The 26,588-nt window shown below is 38.6% G+C and overlaps 1 protein-coding gene across 1 annotated transcript in view; it reads left to right on the top strand.

Moving 5' to 3' along the window:
• Positions 1-26,588, top strand: part of TOX (thymocyte selection associated high mobility group box) — a 310,862-nt gene that overhangs the window by 123,941 nt on the left and 160,333 nt on the right. The gene's annotated exons all lie outside the window — the stretch shown is intronic.

The following is a 26,588-nucleotide window of genomic DNA, read 5'->3' as shown; positions in this document are numbered from 1 at the left end:
GCAATTATTCCTCAAGTGAGATTTAAATAAAGTTAGTGGCAGAAGATATTGGTGGTGGTGATATTGGTGATGAAAAGTTAAAAATTTTAAATAAGCTTTGCTTATTACATATACAGAAATAAGGACATGTTCATTGACACTGATGAGCTCATAGTCTAATAGGACAGACTGCTGTGTGAATACTTTATTGACACTTAGTGTGATATACACAATGATGTAAGATGGATGATACATGGAAGGACAGCATCACGATATGGAAGAGGATAGACCATGAGAAGGAAGTTGACTGAAGTGACCAGAAAGCTAATAGGGTGCCGTCAGCATTTCGAGTCTTCAGAGCAGTAGGCCGCATCCCACCCCATCAGGTTAGCTGTTCCGACTTGACCTTGAATGTGTTGGGTTGCCTGTGTGGGAACAGGAGTCAGGTGAAGTGGGGAGATGGGCCAACAGCTTTCTTTGAAACAACCAAGTTTCAGGCCATCTCTGAAAGAGTAGGAAAGTATTTTAGAGGTTCTGTTTGATTTAATATATATTTAAAATTTTATGGCATTACTTTATATGTATCCTGTTATCTTTATAACACAATTCTATCATAGAACTTCTGCCATTGGGTATCATTAGGAAATTACCAGTCATGCAGGACAGAAATTTAGCATTCTGGACAGTAGAACTTTCTACCTCATGGACTTGGAGTTTCTGACAGGTCTAAAGAGATTTAGTCCTTTCTTTAAAAAAAAAAAAAATACACACAGACACATGTGCACACACACACACACACACACACACACTTGGCATTTTGAAAGCTATAATCTAAATATGGATATATGACCTTACTGGTTTTTTTCCTTAATGGAAATGTGTGTGTGTTCTAGTCATTCTCATTATGCAAGTTTGAATGGATTCATCTATATTTTCCTCTTCACAACACTCAGTGGTCATTTCTCTGAGTTCGTCTCCTCTCTGGCATTGCTACACCACTCCATGCAGACTTTTCTAGACTAAAGTCAATACATTACTGACAAACAATCATTTCATATGAGTCTTCACGGAACGACTGGCAAAGAAAGAAGGCTATTTCCAGTTGTCCACTCTTGCACTTTCTGGCTGTTTTAGACCTGGCTCAGGTCTCTAGAAACTCTTGATGAATACTGGCAAGAATATGTCGTGGATCTAGGTGATCTGTGTTCTGTTTTTGGAAATTTTTCCCACAGGTAGACCAATTCACAACGTCTTTATGCTGCCATGGCAACTGGCCACCCAGCCATTCGGGGAATGCTTTTCTCTGTATTCTGAACAAGGTATGGCAAGATGCCTTTTCCCCTTAGGTCATCATGGAAGATGATGGAATTGCCAAAATCTCTACAATAAACTGAGAATGCAATCCATATAAAAGGATAAAACTAGTGACTCAAGAGTAAAGGTCTGTGATCTGAAGTTTAAAGGAATAGTCAGGTTTTCCCTCCCTCCCTGCCGTTGATCCCATTCAGAGACTGGAAAGTTGAAAGGCATGGTAGAAGTGAAACATTATTTCATTCCAGAGCCCCATCAGGTCTTACCTCTGGGTGTTATTACTGTTCTCATTTCTCTTAGAAGAAAACTCTGGTTTCAACTTGTCTTCAATGCATTCATTATTTTTCCATAGAAATCTCTGCAGTTCCTGCACCTTGTAGTTGAGAAAGACTTTTCCCAGTCTGCCACAATGATTCCTAGACTAGGCTTTGGAACAGCCTGTGCTTACTTGACAGGTTCATCCTTCTGCCATTCCTGGTGAAACTTTACAGCATCAACTTTATTAATATCCATCAATGTCAGTGAGCCTCTTGAAAAGGGTCCAGCCATAAATATCCCTTGGCCATACACCCCCATCTTTCCAAATAAAATCTAACCTTAAATCTAATCTTAATTAAAACAGTATATTTACCATGAAAGTGTAGCTCGAAGACAATGACTCTAGACCTCTCTTATGTAGAGATTCTGGAGTCCTCATTGCTAGGAAACCCTTCACTCTTCTGTCCATCCCCAGAACAGGACGGTTACTCTTCCCAGTTCAGGTTCCAATCTGTCAGCTTAGTTCTTGTTCTCTGTCTTGGTGGCAAGCCAATTCTCAGGTCATCTATAGAAAGAGATGTTGGGCCTTCCCTGAGCCCAGTGACTGAGCCATAACTGGACGCGGGTCCCATGTTGTCTCACTCCCTCTGTTCTCTGACTTTTTTCTTTGCTTGGGTAAACAGGGAGAGCTCATCCTAACCTCCAGTGCTGGGATTTCACAAAGTGAAAATACCTTAAATATGCAACAGTGTTAGCAAATGAACAGCAACACAGAAAAATCATTTCTTCCCCGTTTTTGTCTCCATCTTCAAACTTTAATTTGTAAGTGAAGAAGAGAATTGACGTGAAAAATGTTTGAGTGACAAGAGTTCTGTACAGTTGGCTTCAAAAAAAGTTAGGCAATGCTTAATTCGAAAAACGCAATTTTTGCTTAGCAGAAAGATTTTGTAACTTACATAAGCATGATTGATTAAGATATGGTGTATTTTTTTTCGTGAGAGGAGACTACTGCTGTTCTCTATAGAAGGCTAATTAGTGCCAAAGATTTTTAACGTAAGTTCAGAAGTTGACAAAGTATAGTTGACCATGAATCCATACAGGAGAAAGAAGGAGTTAGGCTGTCCAAAGCAAAAAATGATGTTGGGCACCTAAAACGTGCATGTGGTTTTAAAAGAAAAATTCATTTGGAAATATCTGGATAGGAGGAAGCAGACATCCTGTGCCTATATAAGAAAAAAAATAAATTGTACATTGTTATTTCCGTTTTTGAAATCACTGATGTATTTCTACGTGTAGCAAGCATTTGTGTGCCTTGACTGACCAAGACATAAGGGGGGAAGATCACGTGGCTGCCTGGTGCCTGTCAGTTAACCACTAAGCAGCTCGCCCATTGGAATTCTTGTAGACTTAGACCTCTGTGTTTGAAGTTCTCTCTCAGTTGCAGCCTCTGCTTATTCCCCTTCGTCTTGCTTTCATTTCATTTCAGAAAACAACTATTTTTACATAAACTACAAAGTCACAGCCGGCAGCATGTGCAGCAGCAGAGACAGATAGCCTGAGGTTGCCCAGGGACTTCTCATTTTATCTTTGCGCAGACCTAGCACTGCCTGCCAGGTAAAACTAGTGTAACGAGGGCTCCGGCGTCTCCACCACGCGTCAGCCCTGCCGAGGCCAAGATGAGCACGCTGATAACGCGGGCTGCCTGACAGCCAGGGGAGATTCTGTAAATCATGCTGCTCCCATTGATTACAGTCGGGAAGAGCATTAACCCTCCTTCACCCCGAGATACGCTGTCTCCACAAGTGTTTGTAACATCAACATGCTACGGGAGCTTTTGGAAGATGAATTCATTGCTAGAGAGAAGATCCCTTCGCAAAATAAAGAAATGCCAACAAGCCTGAGTATTGTCTGGCACATTTCTTTGAAACCATTTTTAAAGTCACAAGTTTCATTTTTGTTTCATATTACCAGGGGCAGAGAGCTGCTTTGAAATCCATTGATTTCAGTCTGAGTGGTGTTGAACATTTTTAAAAAGCCTATTGGAGAAGATACACTTTTTAAAGGAGAAGATAGGCTTTTTAACTCGCTTTTATGGTCCAGAAAAAGTTCTGAGGACTGAAGCGATCTGGCCGATTGTTCTAGGTAACAATTTCCTCCTGGAACTTACTATAGTTTCCCTTTCAATTAATCTGCTGTACATTTGGGGTCTGTATAGGCACTGTTGAGTTTTCTTAGGTAGTACTGTCACTTTGGAAAATCAGACTTCTAGTGCTCGAGGGAGAAAGTGAGTCACTCTTTCTAGCTTGAAGACCGATGCTTAATTTTCTTCTTAATCCTGTCCTAAATGAGCAGATCCCTTCAGCTTCACTAAATAGGATAATTCGAATTGCACAGTTAGGAGCTATTTTTGTCATCACCACAATGTGTGTTTGTCAGCACGTTTTTCTGGTTGTTTACCCACCATGGGATGTTGGGACCACAGGGCAGTGGTGACAATGTCGACTCTGGGACCTTCTGCCTGAGTTTGAGCCTAGCTGTACACTTCCTTTCTGCCTCAGTTTTCTTCATCTGTAAAATTTCATATTAATCTTATGAGGCTTACGAGGATTAATTAACAGGCAAAGTACTTAGAAGAGTGCTCAATTTTGTAAGTGCTCAATACATGTTAGATTTAAAACAAAATGAAACCTCTGGACAAAGGAACTATTTTTGAGGAGCTAAAGGTGATAAAATATAGCATTTGCTCTGAAGGAAATGGACAAGGGACACATTTAGCCTAACTGTGGCCCACATTGTGGGAGCAGAAGATGGAAGGATGCCCTCAGCACCTAGGTAGGTGAGTGCCTGCCCCAATTCTGTTGTCACAAGCTGACCTGCTGACCAGCACAGAGATTCCTAACAATGGGTAGCATGTGCGTGCAAACCTGCAGACCTCTGGGATGCTTGCTGCGGGCTCCCTCATCCCAACCCTCTCCCCTTCTCTCCTGTTCCACATTAATTCTGCACTGTAGAATGTTGGTGTTGATGGTGGTTACCAATAGCAACTTCAGTATCCTTCAAGTATGATATGTAGAGGAAACCTTGTTGGGAAAAGAGAGGAGTGCTTTCTCTCCTCTGTTTAAGTTTCTTTTGGTTGCAAGTAACAGAAACCAACTCTGGCTAGCTTTAGCCAAAAAAAATTAAAAATAAATAAATAAATAAATAAATAAATAAATAAATAAATAACAGAAACAGAAAAAAGAAGCTTTGCTAGAAGGATACTAGAGTATTTCATGCTATCCAGGGATTGAAAAACCAAGTCTCAGCAGGACAATTGAACCTTGAGGCCATCATAGCATGGTTAGAAGCATGGACTCTAGAGTCAAATCCCATCTGAATTTCTATCCCAGCTCCTTACCTTGCTATCTATGTGATCACAGGCCAATTCTTTACCTGCTCTGGGCCTCGGTTTTGCCATTTGAAGAATGGTGATTGATAATACCCACCTTATAGTGTGGTTATGTGAATTAAAAGAGGTAGTATTTGAAAGAGCTTGGGACAGTGGGATATAGTAAATATTGCATGAAGGCTGGTTAAATTAGAAGTGTGGGCAATCTTGCACCCTCCCAGAGGAGCACAACCATTGCTGGGATACAGCTCTGAGGACTTTGTGTCTCTGGAGTGATTCCGATTGACCCAACCTGTGTCTGACCTCAATTATGGATCAAGATGATGCTGGTTGTCATGAGGTGTGAATAGGGCTTCTTTGGGCCAGTCTGTCAACTGGAGCCAGGTGACAGGAGACGGTGTCCTGAGCGAAGGCTTTGGTTTTGAGCCTCTCAGTCATAATGGGCTGTCACTCTTTTTAGTTCAAAAGGAAGAGTGGTCATAGAACATTTCATTTGAAAATAGCTTATATTAATAACTAACACATTGTCAAATACAGCTAATTGGAGGACACTTAATTTTTTTCTGCAGAAATACCAAGCCTCTTAAAACTCTAATATTTGAAGAGCTTAATGAGATGCAAGTGAAATAGCATATGGTCTTTTGCTAACACTAAAGGAAAGACAATTACTCAAGCAGACATGTAGCTCTTAGTTAATGAGAACAAGGCAAGGCAAAATGTGTAAAGCTGTTAAAAAAAATACACCAAATACTGGGCACATCACCGGATAGAGGAATGCACCTTTCTCTCATGGATACTCTGCATCTCAACATCCGGTTGATCTCCTGGAAGATACAGGCTTATGATGAAAAGGACACTTTATAACACCATGCACTGAACATAGCTAAGAGTTTATGTTTTCTAAAGTTTTTTTTTTGTTTTTTTGTTTTTTTTTTTGTGATGGAGTCTCGCTTTGTCACCCGGGCTGGAGTGCAGTGGCGTGATCTCAGCTCCCTGCAACCTCCACCTCATAGGTTCAAGCGATTCTCCTGCCTCAGCCTCCCAAGTAGCTGGGATTAGAGGTGCATGCCACCACACCCGGCTGATTTTTGTATTTGTAGTAGAGACAGGGTTTTGCCATGTTCGCCAGGCTGGTTTCAAACTCCTGACCTCAGGTGATCCACCTGCCTCGGTCCCCCAAAGTGCTGGGATTGCAGGCATGAGCCACTGCACCCAGCCTAAAGTTTTGTAATAGTGAGATGATCTCTGCCAGGTTCTTGGAGGAGAAAAATTTTATTATTTCATTCATACATGTCAAAAATCTAGTGAGCAAGCAAGGGAATAAATGACTTCCTTGTTGTCTTGGGAGTTTTGCCCTCTGCCTCTTGCTCCAAGTCTCACAGTTGCAGAAAAGGACCAACTACCTGACCATTGGTTTGGCTCTAGGCATGTACACCATAAGTCAAATAAGTCTGAGAAATACTGCATGAAATAACACACCTCATTTCAACTCAGATTTCCTGTGCACATTGGCATATCGGAGGTTGAGAAGTCCTGTAGTAAGCTTTATTATCATTACATTATTATTTCCAGTTATTTTCTCAGACTTTCCAAAGCTTGTTGGCATATTGAGCCCATTTTATCAGAATAACTCTTAATATCCAAAACTCTTATTTTTGTGAGTCATAGTTTGAGAATTGCCCATCTTGATTAATAAATGTGACTTGTTAATAACACTTTTTAATCTGTCCTAGTTTCATCATGACTTAGCTCAGGGGTTGGCATCGTTTTCCTGTAAAGGACCGACTAGTAAATGCTTTGGGTTTGCAGGCCAGATAGTTGACGTGGCAAATATTCAACTCTGCCATTGTATCAGGAAACAGCTATAGACATACAGAAATGAAAGAACATGGCTGTTTTGCCCCAAAACTATGTTTATAAAAGCAGGCAGCAGACCAGATTTGGCCTGTGACCATTAGTTGATGGACCCTAACTTAGATGGATAGACCCATTAATAAAACCTATTTTTATCTGCTGAAACCTGTGTTTTTTTGGCAGTCTTATTCATTCTTTTGAGTTTTTAATAGTTGTGTCCTTTCAGTCTTTGCAATGGTGAAATTGTGACCTTAGTTCATCATTTAAAGTTACAGGTGACTGTTCATCCAATGTTTACTTTATAGATGTATTTTTTCATCTGAAGTTTGCATTTACCTGCTGTTATTCATCAAACTGCAAAACGGTAATGGACTCACTTAGACCCTGGGGGTCAGAAGACCTGGGTTGGATTCCTGTATTACCTTCAGCTAGTTATGTCATTTAGGCCAGCTTCTTTTCTCAGAGCCTTCATTTCCGTATCTTTCAAAGGAAATGCTTCAGAAGAAGTCCCCGCCAACACTTGGGAGTGGGGAACCACCCAGGGTGTGCATGAGATGAGAGGTGAATCTGCCAACCTCACTTCCAGTGCCTCTGTGAGCCTGGTGCAGGACTGACCAGGATCCTGCTGGTTAAAGAAACTTACTAAGTACCCCACAGTTAGGTGCTAAACACCAGGCAACTTCATCTGGCCCCAGCCTGGAGGCCTTAGCTGTCAAGGATAATTCCGACTCTTCATGTCATTGACCTTAAAACTGATTGAGAACGGAGTTCCAGTGGTCTACTCCTCCCCAGATTTTCAAGGACTCTTCCAGCTCCAATCAGAATTAGTACCTCCATTTATTTTATATTCCACTTTTTCACTCTTCATCGGTTTATAATGTATCAAAGTTGGTACTTGTGCCATCTATATTACAAACGAAGGGCTAACTTAATGAATGCAAGTTCTACTCCATGTCTTGACCAAAACCAAAAAAAAAGATGCAAAAAAGATTTATTTCCTAGCACGCCATTTCTCTGAGGGAGTGGCATCTGTTGTCCCTGCATTTGGCCGCCTGCCTTTGCTTCCTTTCTCTTCACAGTGCTGGGGGGAAGGCTAGTGTGTGACAATTGGCATTCTGTTACTCCATGTCCCTGAAAAGCAAGTGCCTCCCTGGTTTGGTCTTCAAATGCATCTGGAACACTAAGGGAAAATCGTGTCATTATGCAAATTTAGGGATTTTCTAGGGTTAAATAACTACCCCCAATTTCTGCCTTAGGCACTAACCGGAGAGTCTCATTGCTACAGAAAACAAATCTCTTCTGGACTACAGCCTGTCCACAACTTCTCCAAATGTGTGCAAATATACCGATGCTAAGCTCTAGGCCTCTTAAAGAAGGTAATGAAATTCAGACTAGGCATTTCTAATTTAGGCTTTACTCTCCTTTCCATGTTAACACCTAGGCCTCACTTCTCCACAGCAGGATGAGACAGGACGGAAGCCCAAAGGCTGCAGGAAGCTTGCTTCTCTCTTTTTTTTTTTTTCAGCCCTTTTTCTGTCTTAATGTGTCTTTTGTCTCTGTACTCAAGTCAGCCAGTGAGTGTATCATTTATCGGCTAATAAGTTGTCTGACAAGATAGCCACTTTGTACCTAATTGTTCGGTTTATTTATGTATTATTGATGAGCCCAGACTTGAACTCTGATGCCCTTGGAGACTGCTTGATAAATCTCTTGGCTAATCCTAAAACACTGAATTACCTGCTGGAACACAATAGGTGACATTGCTTTTACTTTGTATTCCTAAAAGGCCCTGGATATACATTTCGATGTCTGGATTTAACAGTAAGAAATAAAATAGGATACATAATTCAAATTGCTCTTTGAGCTTAAATAAAAAAAGATATAAAACACATCCCTCCAATCACTTCCTGACTCTGGAGGTTTGTTCGATCCACATTGCTTAGAGTTACTTTGAACTGCATGAACTCAGTACCAGGCTGTAATCTTACTTGCTTTTCTGTGGCTTCAGTTGCAACCAATGGAATTGCATACCATTGCAAACTGAGTTTGCGGACTCGGAGTCTGTATTCTGTTTCTAAATACTGTAGTAGTTTTCAGTTGCTACCATGAGACACCAGCACTCAGCTCTAAGTATCATGAAGGTTTTTCTTGTCTTTTGCAATGTCTCCTGTGATTAGCGGAACCATGAGTACTTCCCTAAGTGCCCTCTCTGTCCTGTCTGTTTCTCCATCAGTAAATTTAAGTGACGACCTTAAGTACTATGTTTTAAAAGAGTAGTGAGGATTTTTAAATGAGTTTATGAAAGTGCACTCAGACTAGAACATGCCATTTAGTATTGTAAGGATTAATATTTGAACAATAATCAGAGCACATAAATTATAGATCAACAGTGATAATTTCTTGCTCATTATGAGATTTATTACTATTGATGGACCCTTATAAGGCCCTTGGTGCTCTTGCAAGATGAAGAAATGGAGGTTTTAAAAATGGGAGGTTTCTTGCAAATTTCCAATTTGTCCATACCTGGTAAAGCCCAAAGTGTAGGGAATCATTTCATAAGACATTAGGACACCATTAACCAATTCATGGAAATACAAGAAGAAAGAGATTTGTGTTCAGCTGATCATTTACCACTGAAGCAGATAATTTGTCAGAAAACCTATACCAGTCCTGCCTTTATTTAACATTTTGATATTTTGTTAAATTTTTAAATTTTAAAAACTGTGGCAAAATACATGTAACATAAAAGTTACCACCCTAACCATTTTAAGTGTGCAGTTCAGTGTATTACATATATTCACACTGTTGTGTAACCAATCTCCAGTACGTTTCATCTTGCAAAACTGAAAGTCAAACAATGACTCCCCATTCCCTTCTCTCCCTCCTAGCCCCTGGCAACTCCGTTCTACTTTCTGTCTGTATAAATATTGACTACTCTAGGTGCCTCATGCAAGTGGAATCATACATTATTTGTCTTTTATTTTTTTATTTTCTGTATCTGGCTTATTTCACTTAGCATAGTGTTCTCAAGGTTCATCCAAGTTGTAGCATGTGTTAGAATTTCCTTTTGAAGACTGAATAATATACTCTTGTGTATATATGCTACCTTTTGTTTATCCACTCAATCAGTTGTTGGATATTTGAGTTGCTTCCACCTTTTGGCTATTGTGAATAATGCCACTATGGACATGAGTATGATATATATATGTATATTATATGGGTAGAAGATATAGATATATATCTATATAGACTATGGACATGAGTATAATATATATGTATATTATATAGATAGTTATAACATATATAGATAGAAGATATATATCTATATAATATATAGATGTCCATAGCCATATATGGACCATAGTTATGTCCACAGTCTATATAGAGTCAGTTTTCAATTCTTTTGATTATATACCCAGAGGCTAAATTACTAGGTCATATGGTAATTCTGTTTAATTTTTTGAGAAACTGCCATCGTGTTTTCTACAGCCAATTGCACCATCTTACATGCCCACCAATAACGCACAAGGGTTCCAATTTCTCCACATCCTTATTTTCTGGGATTTTTTTTAGTCAATTTTTTTTTTTTTTTTTTTTTTTTTGAGACGGAGTCTTGCTCTGTCACCCAGGCTGAAGTGCAGTGGCGCGGTCTTGGCTACCTGCAAGCTCCACCTCCCGGGTTCACGCCGTTCTCCGGCCTCAGCCTCCCGAGTAGCTGGGACTACAGGCGCCCGCCACTGCACCCGGCTAATTTTTTTTTGTATTTTTAGTAGAGACAGGGTTTCACCGTGGTCTCGATCTCCTGACCTTGTGATCTGCCTGCCTCGGCCTCCCAAAATGCTGGGATTACAGGCGTGAGCCACTGTGCCCGGCCTTTTCAGTCAATTTTTATAATAGCCATCCTAACAAGTGTGAAGGGGTATCTCCTTGTGGTTATGATTTATATTTCCCTAACAATTAGTGATGTTGAACATCTTTTCATGTGCTATTGGCCATTTACATATCTTCTTTGGAGATGCATCTATCCAAGTTCTTTACCCATTTTCTAATCAGGTTGTTTGTTTTTGTTGTTGATTTGTTGGCTTTCTTTATATATCCTGAATATTAACCCTTTATCAGATATATATGATTTACAAATATTTTCTCCTGTTCTGTGGGTTGCCCTTTCATTCTGTTGTGTCCTTTAATGCATAGAAAGTTTTAATTTCGATGTAGCCCCATTTGTCTATTTTCTCTTTTGTTCCCTGTGTTCTTGGAGTCATACCCAAGAAATCATTGCCAAATCCAACATCATAAAGCTTTTATCCATCAGATGGGTTTTTTACATTCGTTTAAAAAATATGGTACTAAAATATCATTTATCTTGACTAGTCAGTTCTTTACCTTAAGTTTTTCTCCTCAGGCAAATATGCCTCACCCTAGTACAGGCTCTGGATTTCAGGGACACATATGGAATAAACCAAGTCATTCATTTGCAGTGAAGGGAGCTTTTCAACCTACAGCCAAATTGCTTCCATGTGTACATTGCAAACCCAAGTGGGAAATTTCTGAAATATATTCACTGCATCTGATCTTGATGTACTACAGTGTTGGGCTTATCCAACACTTTTTACAGATGAACCTCTACAGGGCAAAAGGGAGGTGATTATTTCACTAGAGAATACACTCAAAAACATACACTGGAGCGAGAATAAAAGGGCACTGAGAAAAATGTCACCAAAATTGATTTGACATTCTAAGGTGGATGGCTTAATTATTTTTATTAATTCGATATTTATTTGTATGGAGTTCTACAGATTTTCAGCAATTGATTTTAACAACCATCGTAGATGTGTATAAGTTTGGCAGTATCATGATCTCACTTTTACATATGAAGAACTTGAAGGTCAGAAACTTGTCTCTTTATTCAGATTTCTGTGGCATTGAAGAGGTAGAACACGGATTTGAGCCTAGAAGCTTTAACTCGATGCCAGGGGTTCTTTAAGTGGGGTTCCTGGATCAGCAGCATCAACATCACTTCAGACATGCAAATTCTCAGTCCCCTTTGCTGACCTACTGACTCAAACACATGGGGACAGTCCAGTAGCCTGTGTATTAACAAGCCTCCTAGGGGATTCTGCTGCATGTCATGTGTGGAAACCACCGTTCTACACAATGATGTGTGTATAGGCACTGAACTAGACTCAAGTCCACAGTGTCTGCTGTCAGTGAGTTTATAAGCTAGTAGTTAAAGTACATACATGTGCAAATGTTTCAGGCAGACGGTGAAACTGATATAAAAGTAATACTAATGGAGAATTTTCTGATTCAAAGGAGGGATAAATACCACTCTGGTTTGAGAATCAGGAAAGGCTGCAGAAGAAGGATGGTTAAAATTTGGATATTTGGAAATAAAGTGTGACATCGCCAGCCAGAGGGACCATATGAATAAATGCAGAGAGGAGGGAATGGTGATGTCACAGGGCATGCAGAGCACATTGGTTTGGCTTCACTGAGCAGAGAGCAGATGTCAGAAAGCTTTGGATATCAGAATAAGAAGAATCCATTTTGTTCAATTGTCAATGAGAAGCCAGGGCATATTTTTGAGGAGGGGAGAGCTATGATCAAGGCTGTAACTTAAGGACATTATTCTCGGAATTATATTGAATGAATTGCATTGAGAGGAAGCAGGGGATAGAAGAGATCAGTTAAATGATAATGGCAACAATCTGGACAAAAGCTGAGAAGACCATAGATTGGGATTGAACTGGTGGGAACGGATATTTGAGATCTGTAATGTGCAGGACTTGGGATGCAAAGAATAGAGAAGGATTCATAAGATATTTAAATTAGAAGCTTCAGTGACTAAGGAGGGTGAGTCATGCCTTCAATAAAGATAGAAGACCAGTTTTAGAGGGAAGAAGAGTTGAGCCTTGAACACAATCAACTTGAGATTCTGATAGGCGTCTTTGATGAAGATGTCCAGCAGGGCATAAGAATGAAAAGTTGGAGATAGGCAGAGTAATCCTTTCTGAAAAGATATTTGAGATCTTCTCTGTAGAAGGGCGCTCGTTCCCAAGAAGAGGATGTGTACGCCGTTCCTCTGGGGAGCACTCAGGAGCAAGGAAAGAGGTGTGGGGGCATAGAAGAGCCTGTCTTGAAGACTAGCATGCAAATAAAAGGCTGAGAGATCCAAGTGGGCAGGGCTGGCTGTCAGTTCTGAATGAGGGAAAGAGAATGAGTATAAGGAGAGGAGAAGCCAGCACACAACTTCAAGAGATCAAGAGGCAAGTGAGTGGTTAGAAGTGCGTGCAGAGACATACCAAGTTACTTTGAGAAGTTCTGTGGTAATGGAAAGGAGAGAGAGAAATTAGTAACTTCAGTGGGTGGTTGAGTACAGAGAAGAGCTATTGGTTGATTGTTTGGGTTTCATTTTGTTTTGTTTTGTTTGTAAGGATAAACGAGAATTTGAGCCTTTTTATAGGCTTAAGGGGGTGATGAAAGATGAGAAATGACAGATGGGGCAAGTTACCAGGGGGGATACAGTTGAGAGTCCAAAGGAAGGATTATTCTTAAGAATGGAGAAAAATATATCTCTGAAGCCAAAAGGAAAGAAGAAAGAAAGAGTTCAGTTTCAAACAAAAATTTGGAGATGAAGAGGAGGAGAATTGAGGGAGCTCGTTCGGGTGGACTTTTCTGTGCAGTAAGAGAAAAAGGTGATGATTAGAGAAGGTGATAAGGGATTGAGTATTAGAAGATCAGAAAAAATGTTTGGAAGAGGTGAGGTGGAAAATGTGATGGAAACTCAATGGAAAAGATGAGCAGTAAAGCTAGGGCCTAGATAAGACAGAAAACATTACTGTATAGTGGAATTAATCAGATAAATTTCATTATTATTTCTGGCAATATTATGTGATTTTGAAGCAGGGACTAAAGAAAGTGAGAGATTGGGACTTCCCCAGGCCAGGCGAAGGGTAAGGCAGATGGAGGGAAACGAAAAAAAAAGAAGACTATCAAAGATTGCAAAATAAAGAGACTTGTAGAAAAAGCTTGCTTGAAGTGATGAATTCTGAAATCTAGTCTACATCTTCTTGGAGACAGTGGAACGATGACTAGAGAGAGGTAGAGGGATTAAAGGTAATTGGGAAGGAAGATGGAAGACTCAAGAGAATTAAAGAATGGAAGATGTGGGAGGGTAGGAAGTTCTAATCAGAGCCAGAAATTTTGCAATTTGACATCCACAGAGGTCAGTTCTATGTGGTAACTAGTTCACATTACTACCAGTGCCCACAGGAAGTCAAAATGCAGTCGTTAGTTAAAACTGAAGCAACAACAAAAAAGTGAAGCTAATTTGGAAAAGATCTGCAACAGAAATATAAAAATCAGGAAAGGCAATAAACAGAGGGAATGAAGTTGGAGGTGACCTAGAAAATGAGAGATGACAACAGTTAGGAGAGAGAAAACGTGGGATAAGCAGATGATGTAGACTCCAAAGAGGAATAATTGAGAATGGCAGTGCAATGATGCTCTGGCAGGAATGAGTTCTCACCTCTACCTCTTGACCTGTGAGATAGGTGAGTGGGAAGGATTATCTACACTGGAAAGGTGGAAACACCTTCAAAAAAGGTTTAAGTTTTGTTTAGAATTAGGAAAGAGTGGGTAGATTTGAAGAAGGGCAGATCCAAATGAATTGGGCCACATTAGCAGTTCTAAGACCTTCGAGGGCAGGGACCACATTGCCTTGGTTTTTTTCTTTCCCCCTCTACTTTGTAGGAATATGCCTGGAACGTGAGGGTGGTAACACAAAAATGCTGAATTAATTAGTCAATCAATGAATACATTCAAAAAATGTTCAGGCAATGAGGTAATAAGAATGGGGAAAGGGATACCTATTCTTAGTTTGTACTTGATTTTAAAGAACAAGGTTGAAGGAAACAAAGTTTACGAGTAGGTTCAAGGCACTGTAAACAGAAGAGTAAATCTTAGTGTTTTTTTCAGAGTACACCTTCCAGTATTGGACAGATCACTGATAGCCACTTCAGGGTGATGAGAGAACAGGCCAAGCAGCAGCACACAGGAGACAGCTGATGAGGTCTCTGTAGCTACTACTGTGTTAGAGAACAGTCCATACAGTGGGAGAGGGGAGAGAAGATGGGCTCTCCCTCCATCAGATTGTCTCTCTTTCTTCCTCATATTTCTCTGTTCTTGTTCTCAGGCTTTACAACTCAAGAAGCTAATGCTATTGATTTAATAAGGCTGGCCCATCTTTTTAAAATATAACAGCTGTATTAAGCTATCTAATTACCATGAAATTCCCCTGTGTTAAATGGACAATTAAATGATTTTTTATTAAATTTATAGAGCTATGCTACCATCCCCCAAATCCATTTTTAGAACATTTTCATCATCCCCAAAGGTCCTTCCTGGATCTTTTAAATGATAAAGTTAATGTAAAGATAATAGTTGCATTTGTTGCGTGCTTACTATAGTCTGAGCTCTATCTTAAGCAATTTATATGTACCAACTTTGTATGCTCACAATGACCCACGAGCTAGGCACTATTGTCTCCCCATTTTACAGAGAGAAAAAGTGAGGCATTGGTCACGTACATAGTAAGAGGTGGAGTCAGGATTTGAACTCAGCACGCTGGCTCCAAAGCTGCTGCTTTTAGCTACCATGTTGTATTGCTTTTAATATATACTGGACATTTGAGAAACAAGACAAAAATCATCATGAGAATCTATATCTTTCTCTGTTTCCCTTTATATCATCAATATGGAGTGAGAAATATAGCTTGAATGCAAAAATATCCATATATTTACATATATTTCCCTTAAGCAGCTGATTCTGGAAATATTGAAAAATTATGAATAATTTTATACAGAACAGAATGAAGTTGCAGTCTTGGCAGTTGTCTGGTTGACAAATTAGATCACTGAGACAAAAGAAAATCTATTTGTTGGTTTGAAATATCTGGTAATGCCGGACAGCCATCCACATTCATCAAATTAACAGGATAATTGCCAAGTCTCTACTCTCCTTTGTTCTGTATCAACATAGCCTGAAACACAAATGGAATTTTCATCCAAATGATATAAATTTTGTTACTTGCAAACATTCCTGGTCACTAACCTAGAAAGACTATTGGGGATATTTGGAAATGTTCCCAGAAATTCAGTTTGAGTATGGAACAGCACAAGAAGTATGATTGTGGCATTGCCTCTTTATGAAATCAACTACTGACATTTTAATCCATGTAAAATCCTGTATCTACTTATAGATATTTCTGGAAAGGTATCATGTCAAATGAGCAGAGCATTAAATAGGCATATCATTTTCTGTAACCCTTCCCTAATGTTAATTTAAGAAAAATCCAATTAATACTCAGTATGGTAGGGACTACAAGTAGGATTTTAGGCTACAGGCTCTATTTTTAGCAATAGCATTTTTCGGAGGTAGATACAGGCAGCATTGGCTGAAAAGAATCCTCTTAGCATTAATCGTGTACACAAAAAATAATTTAAAAAATTAAAAACCACAAGCATAGCTCCTTTTCTGTATGACACTGCAGTGGTGGATACATGTCATTGTACATTTGTTGGAATCCATAAAATGTACAATGGGAAGAGGGAACCCTAATTAATGTAAACTACAGACTGTGGGTGATAATGATGTATCAGTGTAGCTTCATCAGTTGTAACAAATGGACCACCATGTTTATAGTGGGGGAGGTAGTGTGTGCGGAGATAGGAGATGTATGGGAACTCTGTACATTTTGCTCAGTTTTGCTGTGTACCTAACGCTGCTCTTAAAGTGTAGATTTTTTAAAAAACTAACCAATATGCTATTTTAAAAATGAAACCTATTGATGCATCATTTTCCATCTGGGAATGTGTTTAAATACTTAAAACATTAGATAGCTTATGTTGTCTAAGATGGTCTAAGACCACTCTGCGTGCATATTCCTTGCGAAGGTGGGTCCCAGAAGCATACGAAGAGTCTGTCATTTCAAGGTTTGGAAAGAACCCAAATGAACTCCTCCCAGATGTCTGCCTTATGCAGATTTTTTCCTCTCGACATTTCTAATTTGCTGACATTGTCTTCTAATCCCATGCAGACTGAAATGGCTCTAGACTCCTGTTTCTCCAGGTTATTAACCTGGGAGATCATGTACTTTGTGAATTTCCTGGGACCATCTAAGATCCCAGGCAGATCCCCTTGGCCTTTCCACTCTTTCCTGAGACTCCTCCCCCATGCCTACGCTGTTGAGAAAATAAAACTCGTAATGTTATTAACCCATTAAATTGCAATTGGGACGCAAATACAGACATACCCCCGTTTTATTGCACCTCACTTTCTTGTACTTCACAGGTGTTGTGCTTTTTACACATTGACAGTTTGTGGCTACCCCACATTAAGCAAGAGTCTTTTAGCACCATTTTCTAACAACACCATGTGCTCACTCTGGTCTCTGTGTCACATTTCAGTAATTCTCACATTTCAAACTTTTCATTATTATTACATCTGTCATGGTAATCTGTGATTAGTGGTCTTTGACGTTATTAATGTAATTGTTTTGGGGTGCCATGAACTGCACCTATATAAGACAATGAACTTAATTGATAAATGTGTGTGTTCTGACCACTCCACTGACCGGCCGCTCTCCTATTTTTCCCCCTCTCCTCAGACCTCCCTATTTTCTGAGTCATAACAAAATTAAAATGGGCCAATTAATAGCCCTACAATGGCCTCCAAGTGTTAAACTGAAAGGAAGAGTCTCACATCTCTCACTTTATATTAAAAACTAGAAATCATTAAGCTTATAAAGAAGGCATGTAGCAAGCCAAGCTAGGCCTCTTGTGCCAAACAGCCAGATTGTGAATGCAAAGGAAAAGTCCTTAAAGGAAATTAAAAGTGCTACTCCAGTGAACACACCAATAATAAGAAAGTGAAACAGCCTTATTGCTGATGTAGAGAAAGTTTTGGTGATCTGGATAGAAGATCAAACAGCCACCGCATTCCCTTAAACCAAGACCTAATCCAGAGCAAGGCCTTACCTCTCTTCAATTCTATAAAGGTTGAGATAAGTGAGGAAGCTGCAAAACAAAAGTTGGAAGCTAGCAGAGGTTGTTTCATGAGTATTAAAGAAAAATGTAGTCATTTTCATAACATAAAAGTGTAAGTTGAAACAGCAAGTGCTGACGTATAAGCTGCAGTAAGTTATTCAGAAGAGCTAGCTAAGATCACTGATGAAGGTGGCTACACTAAACAACAGATTTTCAGTGTAGACAAAACTACCTTCTATTGGAAGAAGATGCCATCTAAGACTGTGAGAGCTAGAGAGGAGAAGTTGATGCCTGGCTTCAAAGGACAGGCTGACTCCATTGTTAGGGGTTAATGCAGCTGGTGATTTGCAGTTGAAGCCAGTGTTCATTTACCATTCTGAAAATCTAGAGCCCTTAAGAACTATCCTCAGTCTACTCTAGCTGCATGACAGTACATCATTTTACAGCATGGTTTGCTGAATATTTTAAGCCCACTGTTGAGACCTACTGCTTAGAAAATGAGATTCCTTTCCAACCACTACTAACAAGGCACCCAAAGGCTCTGGTGGAAATGTACAAGGAGATGAATGTTGTTTTCATGCCTGCTAGCAAAACATCCATTCTGCAACCCATGGATCGAGGAGTAAAATTTTGACTTCCAAGTCTTATTACTTCAGAAATACATTTTGTAAGATTATAGCTGCCATAAATAATGATTCCTTTGATGGACCTGGGAAAGGTAAAGTAAAAACCTTCTGGAGATGATTTTACCATTCTAGTTGCCATTAAGAACATTCATGATGATTCATGGAAGGTGGTCGAAATGTCCACATTAATAGGAGTTTGAAGGACATTGATTCCAACTCTCATGGATGACTTTGAGGGATTCAAGACTTCCACAGAAGCAGCAACTGTAGATATGGTAGAAATAGCAAGATAACCAAAATTAGAAGTAGAGCCTAAACATGCAACTGAATTGCTGCAATCTTATGATAAAATTTTAATGGATGAGGAGTCTTCATATGGATAAGCAAAGAGAGTGGTTTCTTCAGATAGAATCACCATTGGTGAAAATGCTGTGAACATTGTTGAAATAACAACAAAATATTTAGAATATTACATAAACTTAGTTGATAGAGCAGCAGTAGGATTTGAGATAATTGACTCCGATTTTGACCTTCTACTGTAGGTAGCATGCTATCAAACAGCATCACATGCTGCAGAGAAATCTTTCATGAAAGAAAGAGTCAGTTGATGTGGCAAACTTCATTTTTTTTTTTTTTTTTTTATGAGACGGAGTCTCACTCTGTCTCCAGGCTAGAGTGCAGTGGCGCAATCCCGGCTCACTGCAACCTCCGAGTCCCAGGTTCAAGTGATTCTCCTGCCTCAGCCTCCTGAGAAGCTGGGACTACAGGCACACGCCATCACGCCCGGCTAATTTTTGTATTTTTAGTAGAGACGGGGTTTCACCATGTTGGCCAGGATGGTCTCGATCTCTTGACCCTGTGATCCACCCGCCTTGGCCACCCAAAGTGCCGGGATTACAGGATTGAGCCACTGCACCTGGCCTATTGTCTTTTTTTAAGAAACTGCCACACCTACCCCAACCTTCAGCAGCCACCACCCCTGATCAGTCAGCAGTCATCAACAGTAAGGCAAGACCCTCCACCAGCAAAAAGATTATGACTTGCTGAAGGCTCAGGTGATTATTAGCATTTCTTAGCAATAAAATATGTTTTAATTAAGGTATGCACATGTTTAGACATAATTCTATCACACACTTAATAGACTGTAGTATGGTGTAAATATAACTTGTATGTGGACTGAAAAACTAAAAAGTTTGTGTGATTTGCTTTACTTTGATATTTGCTTTATTGTGATGATCTAGAACAAAACCCACAATATTTCCTAGATATACCTGTATACTTCCTAAAAAGTATGAAATACATTCCAAATTGAGGACTTCATTAGTTTACTTGCTTTCCTAGAAGAGAACCTGGTCATAGGCTCCCCTTTGTTAGAAAAATTGAAGCGATGACTTTATATTGCTCTAAAGTAGTGTCAATCTCCCCTCTCTCTCTCTCTCTGTGTGTGTGTGTGTATATATATATATATCACACATATACATACATATACACACTTATTATCTACATACACACATACATATGCATATACACTTCTATGTAAGTACATATAATAATATATATCTGTAAAATCTGTATATAGGTAAACAAATTATAATGTGTGTATATATATAACTTTATATATATATATTTATATCTGAACAATTTATAATTCCTGCCTGCTATCTAGTAAGACTACTTAAAAAATAATGCATACTGTGAATTACATGTAACTACTTTGTGTACGTATGAAGAATTACTCTTTTTACACAGATAACATCTTGTGGAGATACTCACTTGTCCTAAGAACTGCATGGAACATAGTAGTGAAATTTCAGTTCCATTTATAAAATTAATAGTACCATCTACTCAGAATACTAATGATTTTAATGAAGATGCAGCATCTTGCAAACAAATAATTAGTTTTTCGCATGAAAGGATAAATAGAATCCTAATTAACAAATCGGTAATTTTTCTTAGAGCTTTTAGGTTTTAACCATAACAAGTGGCAGTTTTTATGTGTAGTTTGAAGAATTTATTTTGTTATTCTCTGGTCACCGAGAGTAATTATAACTCCAAAGTTTGTGTAATGCAGTGTATGTTTATTTTGAGTTAACAGAGTTGTAAGCCTGAAACAATCGAGGCTCTTTGATTCTTCTTTTGAACACCACACCTAAACACCCGGAATAGTGCTAAAGGCCCTAGAAGAGTTGGGTAATTATAGAACATTGTACAAATTACCTGGTCCATATCTAAGTGATTCTTTAAAAATAAATAGACTTATTGCCTGATTTAGAATTTGAGCTGTCTTTATTCCTAAGTGAAACATCTCATTGTTGACCTCATTTCTCAACTCACAGTTTGTCATGAAAACGACCAAAACCACAAACTCAACCCGTGCCATAGACAAGGGTTTCTCAACAGCAACACTGTTGACATGAGGCTCGATCATTCTATTCTGCAGGGTCTGGGCAGTGTAGGGTATATGGGAGGATCTCTGGCCTCTATCCACTAGATGCCAGAAGCATCCCTGAGTCATAACAATCAAAAATACCTCCAGACATTGTCAAACGTTAAATGCCTTCCCCAGGCTGGGGTAAAATCACTCCCATTTGAAAACCACTTCCGGGCCAGGCACAGTGGCTCACACCCGTAATTACAGCACTTTGGGAGGGCAAGGCAGGTGTTTCACGTGAGGTCAGGAGTTCGAGACCAGTCTGGCCAACATGGTGAAACCCCATCCCTACTAAAAACACAAAAATTAGCCGGGCATGGTGATGCATGCCTGTCATCTCAGCTACTCAAGAGATTGAGGCAGGAGAATTGCTTGAACCTGGGAGGCAGAGGTTGCAGTGAGCTGAGATCGTGCCACTACACTCCAGGCTGGGTGACAGAGCGAGACTCCGTCTCAAAAAAAAAGAAAACCACTTCCATAGAAAATGTGAGTTGCACTGTGTATCCATCGTGGTATTTAGTAGTATTAAATAAGAGTGAGCAAAGCTATGGCCAAGCAATTGAAAAAACAAAACCAAAACAAAACTTTGAATCCACAAAGAACCAAGGAAATGCTAATAACCTTCTAAATAATGGAATTACTTATACTATATGGTTAATGCGGTTGGCAGTACAGAAACCCTTCATAAAGTCAGCCTCACACCTTAAGGAATGTTGGACTGAAAATCAGTTTTCAGTGGCTCTACTGGATAAAATATAAAAAGGAGTTTTATGGAGAAAATAGCAGATGCGTGGAGCCTCCGCGGCTTTACTCAGAATGCATATTCACAAGCCCTTTTCTTTTCAGTCATCTGATAGTGTGAAAATGCACTGTTTTTTAAAAGTACTGTTTATAACCTACATAAAAGTTGGAAAGTACATATTTGGAGAAACCACATTAGCTTTTGGAACCACTAATACAAATGGATTGTTACAAATGCAGGTTCATTGCCCGAAAATAGAATATAATGGGATCCTGTAAAATAAGAATTTTAAATATTAGACGTGGGATATTTCCTGTCATGTGACTAAAGAGCTTTGTTGCCTACGTTATGTAGAATGGGGAATAGGTACTATATCACTTTCTGGGGAAAGTCCTATTAGCACTGAAGAAAAGGCAACATTGTTCTGCTTTTAAAATAAAAATATAAAATAAATTTTAGATAATTTAATCTTGTTCTAATGTTTAGTTTCCATCCCAATCTTACTTAACTCCTGTTCTTGATACATGCTTAAGTTATTTGTTGCAAGTTTAATATCTCAAATAACATTAAAAGATTTCTTGGAAACAAGACTCATTTATTTAAAATGTGCACATTCTGCTCAGAACTGTTCAAAAGGTATTTTAAGCAATATTATCTTAAAACTACTTAATCTAACAGTAATATTAATTTACTTAATGGTAAAAAGATTACTTTATGCAAGAATTTTTCATAGCAAATATGAAATGTGCAAAAGTTATTAATGTAATTTTTTACAGAATGTGGAAAATATGGTAAGAAGAGATTACATAATTTCTTTGATGTGAGTATTAAATGGAACATTAATTGATTACTGAAACAGTTTAAGTATCTAGCTAGGTTATGTAATTGTTGAACTAGAACAAAAATTGTTATACAGTTCAATTTAATACAAAGAGTGATTGTTATGGATAATTTAATGCACAAAACTAATAAGCTATGGATACTAAAACGTTATAGGAGACATATCATCCTGTGTCGTACTACTATATTTAAGTATAACCTTATATTTTCATGTCAAACTGTCTGATATCTTTATTTTATGACAATAAATTAGCCTGAAGCAATTTTAGTGAAAGTAATATTGTGTAGTTTGTTACGACTGGGTAATATTTTCTGTATGAATTAAGAGAATAGTTCAACAGCACTTTGCATTTTCAGAAAACTCCTCCTGCAGTTTTGTGTGGTAATTTTTAATACTGTGCTATAATAGCTGTTTCCCTAGGTAATCTGAAATAACTTTAACGTTAGCCAAATAAAAACATTGCAGGAAAAAAATATTTTGTGCACAGAGTAAATAAATGTGTACATATTTAAAGAATATGCACGTCTATGTATGCTTACATGAACATATATATACATATAATGATCTACAAAGTTTTCATTTAATTGGTGATTTTACTGTTATTTTCTTTTGTCCTTTTCATTACTTTCTTCCCATTATTTCATATTTCAGGTATGACTGCATTTACATAAAGATAAAAAATAATATCTAGGCTGGGCATGGTGGCTCAATCCTGGCCTGTAATCCCAGCACTTTGGGAGGCCAAGGCAGGTGGATCACCTGAGGTCAGGAGTTCAAGACCAGCCTGGCCAATATGATGAAATCCCATCTCTACTAAAAATACAAAAATTAGTTGGTAATGGTGGTGCATGCCGGTAGTTCTAGCTGCTGTGGAGGCTAAGGCAAGAGAATTGTTTGAACTCCCGGAAGGCGGAGGTTGCCGTGAGTTGAGATCACGCCACTGTACTCCAGCCTAGGTGACAGAGGAGAGACTCCATCTCAAAAAAAAAAAAAAAAAAAGAAAAAAGAAAAAAAAATCTACAGATAACTTTCCATATTAAATACCTTTTCACAGGCAAATTGAGAGCACATCGAATCTGATTCTTTCCACTACTTCCCGCCTGTTGATCTTTCCAATTAATGATGGAAACAGTCAAATAAATTGCCATGAGGGGGAAGTACCATAGTTTCCATATGTATAGTGCTTTATAATTTACAAATGCTCTTGCATGTCTTATCTAAATCTGACATAATTACGTAGAGCAAGAACAATTTTTACTCTCGTTCCCAAAACTAGTTGGCTAGGAACTGTCAGAACCCAGACTCTTCTCTGGGTCTCCTTATTTGAAACCCACTCCATGATAGAATCTGTCCTCATTTTGTCCTATTCTGCCTTACCTACAAGAGAAGCAGAGTCCTGAATTTCCCACACGCCATGTGGGCAATGAGAAGGAAAGAATGGCAGTGTCTGCCATTCTAGTCATTTTTCCGCATTGTGCTGCTACAGATTCAGAGCAGTGCCCACCAGCAGTTTGCTGTTGGCGTGAAAGAACAAACCAGTGTGATCTGGAGCAGCTCTAGCACAATCTGCTTATTAGAACGAACCCCCAGAATCAAGAAGGAGGTTAAGGACTTGACCACTTGGTACCATGAAGCTTTCAGCCATTATCTAAACTCCGAAAAAATGAACTACTTTTCAAACTGTTTGAACTAGAGTGACTGAGTGGTCCCTTTAGAACAGGAAGATGTGGAAAACTAAAGTAGGATCTGGTTTACAGAAACTTTTTTCCAATGTCCCTGGAAAATTAGCTATTTTCATGGACAGACTTTGATTTAGAAATGAAAGAATATGGAATAAATGTTACTGCAGAATAATGGAATGGTGAGATCTCTGAAATACTTCTAGTTGTGACAGTATTGCCCTGGATTTATGTGATTCATTTAATGTCATTGACTAAATAAAATGTGCTAAGCCTATGCTAAGTGCTTGAGATAGAAAGGTAAGTTAGGATGGTCTCTGCCCTCAAAATGCTCATAGTTCAGTATAGGAGAGAGGTAGTGAAGCAACAACAATAGAAAGAAATGTGGGCTGGGATAAGCACAAGATGCCTTAAAGCACGGACACAGGCACAGAGAAGGCACCTCCATCATCCATGAGGTCAGGAAAGGATTACCTTCTGGTGGTAAGGTTTTCCTTGGCTGGGAGACTTCGAGTTTCTGCATGTTATTGGATCATAATTGGTAACTTTACCTCCTGGCACTGAAGTGTTCCAAGCTGGAGGATAAATTCTATGATCATCTTATTAGTAGTAAATAAGGGGAGAAATAGAAGGAAATGGGAGCTGGAGAAGTATTTTAGGCAGATGAGATGATGGGTAAGCATAGAGACGGGGATTATCTGGCCATATGAAAATCACTAAGCAAGGATAAAATGTAGAGTGACAAGAGAAAGTAGAGAGGTAGATGCAGACAGGAGTGATATTGGAAATATTTAAAACTTAATTCTCCAGGACTCAGTTTTCTTATTGGTAAAACAACGTGCAAACTGACTGTCTGTAGGGTTGTTGTGAGGATTAAATGAGTTAATGCATGTGTGTACCTGGCATATAAGTAGGCACAAAATGAGCATTTGTTGAATGAATGAATGATTATCACATTTTTATCTAGGAGTATATTGATGATCATTTAATTTTAATGTATCAACAAGACCATACTAGGTGGTTTTTGCCTGTTAGCATCATGTGGTGATACTTTGTTCTCCAAATTTTTCAGCAAAAGGGCATTACATGGTGACATTCCAGAAAGTAAGACAAAGGGCACCAATCACCTCTCACAATGCAGAATAAATAAGGCTCTGAGTAGAAGCAGGCATGCTGTTTCCAGCAAGTCTTCCAGTTTTGGCTTTGACATGTTTCTGGCAACATATGATAAAATGGACATTGTCAAAGGGGAGGATGAAGTATTTGAAAAATGCTATAAAAAATCAAACAGGAGTGGAGAATGATCTAGGTGTAGAGGAGATAGTTAGAAGTGCTATAAGCAAAGACACTTTGGAACTGAAAATCTAAAATACATTGAATGCATATGCCTTGTGAAGGGGATATCTTATGTGTGAAGCCTTAAACTAAAGCAATGAAAACTATTCTATAATCTTCATAAAAATTTAGATAAATCAGCAGGGAAAGTTACATGAGATCATGAGGTTTTATCAAAGGCAACTAGGCAATAATGACTGTAACTATGTAGTACTTGAAGATGTAAAAAATAAAACATTATACTCTGGATATAATGATGGATTGAAAGACTTCTCAGATTCCTTAAAATGAAAAAGATATGTTAACAGAGCTTTGCTTCAGTTCACAATGGAAAAATCCATACTCATACTCAATGTCCTGAAGGATTTGCCATTTAATCCAGTTATTTAAAATGACATGTTTTCATTTAGAAAACAGAAACTCTGCAGTCTGAAAAACTAAATGTCAAATATCTCTTTAAAAATGGAGTAGTTCTAGACTGACCCTCGTGTGTTTCGAATTGGTCAGGTTTGCCTGAACATACCAAAATACCATTCCACACCTGTCTTACCCCGGGAGAGTTTAATCACCAAAAGTCTATTTCTGTCACTTAATTGTTGTACTTAGTCACAGCGTAATTTGTCTGAGTAATAATAATAGGGAAGTGAGACTCTCCATCTTAATAACCCTGTACCTTCTTATTTGTATTTTATTTTTATTTGATACTACCACTTTTAATCTCAAAATATTCAAGAATTGTTTGTCCTTGGTTTTTTAAAAAAGTTTTACCGTTTCAACTCACTCAATGGTCAACTAAATACAACTTCTCTGTTGTTCTTTTTAACACATCTGTCATTCTATTCCCATAACCTTTCCAATGCCTTGACTTACTAGTCTTAATTTTGTTTTGTTTTGTTTTGAGGTTCCCAGAACTGAGTATACTCTTCCAAACCAGATATGTGTAGAAAAATATTCTTACTTTTTTCTCTATGCATCTATCAGATACTGAAAAATATTCCCTGTGCTTAAAAAGAAATACCAGCAATAAAAGGTCCAACCCCCCAAAAGTAATTACTTTCATACTTTTCATTCCACATCTACGTTGAATTTAGGTACTGTG

This window comes from Nomascus leucogenys, chromosome 16, assembly GCF_006542625.1.
Source record: "Nomascus leucogenys isolate Asia chromosome 16, Asia_NLE_v1, whole genome shotgun sequence".
Classification (NCBI taxonomy): domain Eukaryota; kingdom Metazoa; phylum Chordata; class Mammalia; order Primates; family Hylobatidae; genus Nomascus; species Nomascus leucogenys.
This window is presented reverse-complemented; position numbering and strand designations above follow the sequence as displayed.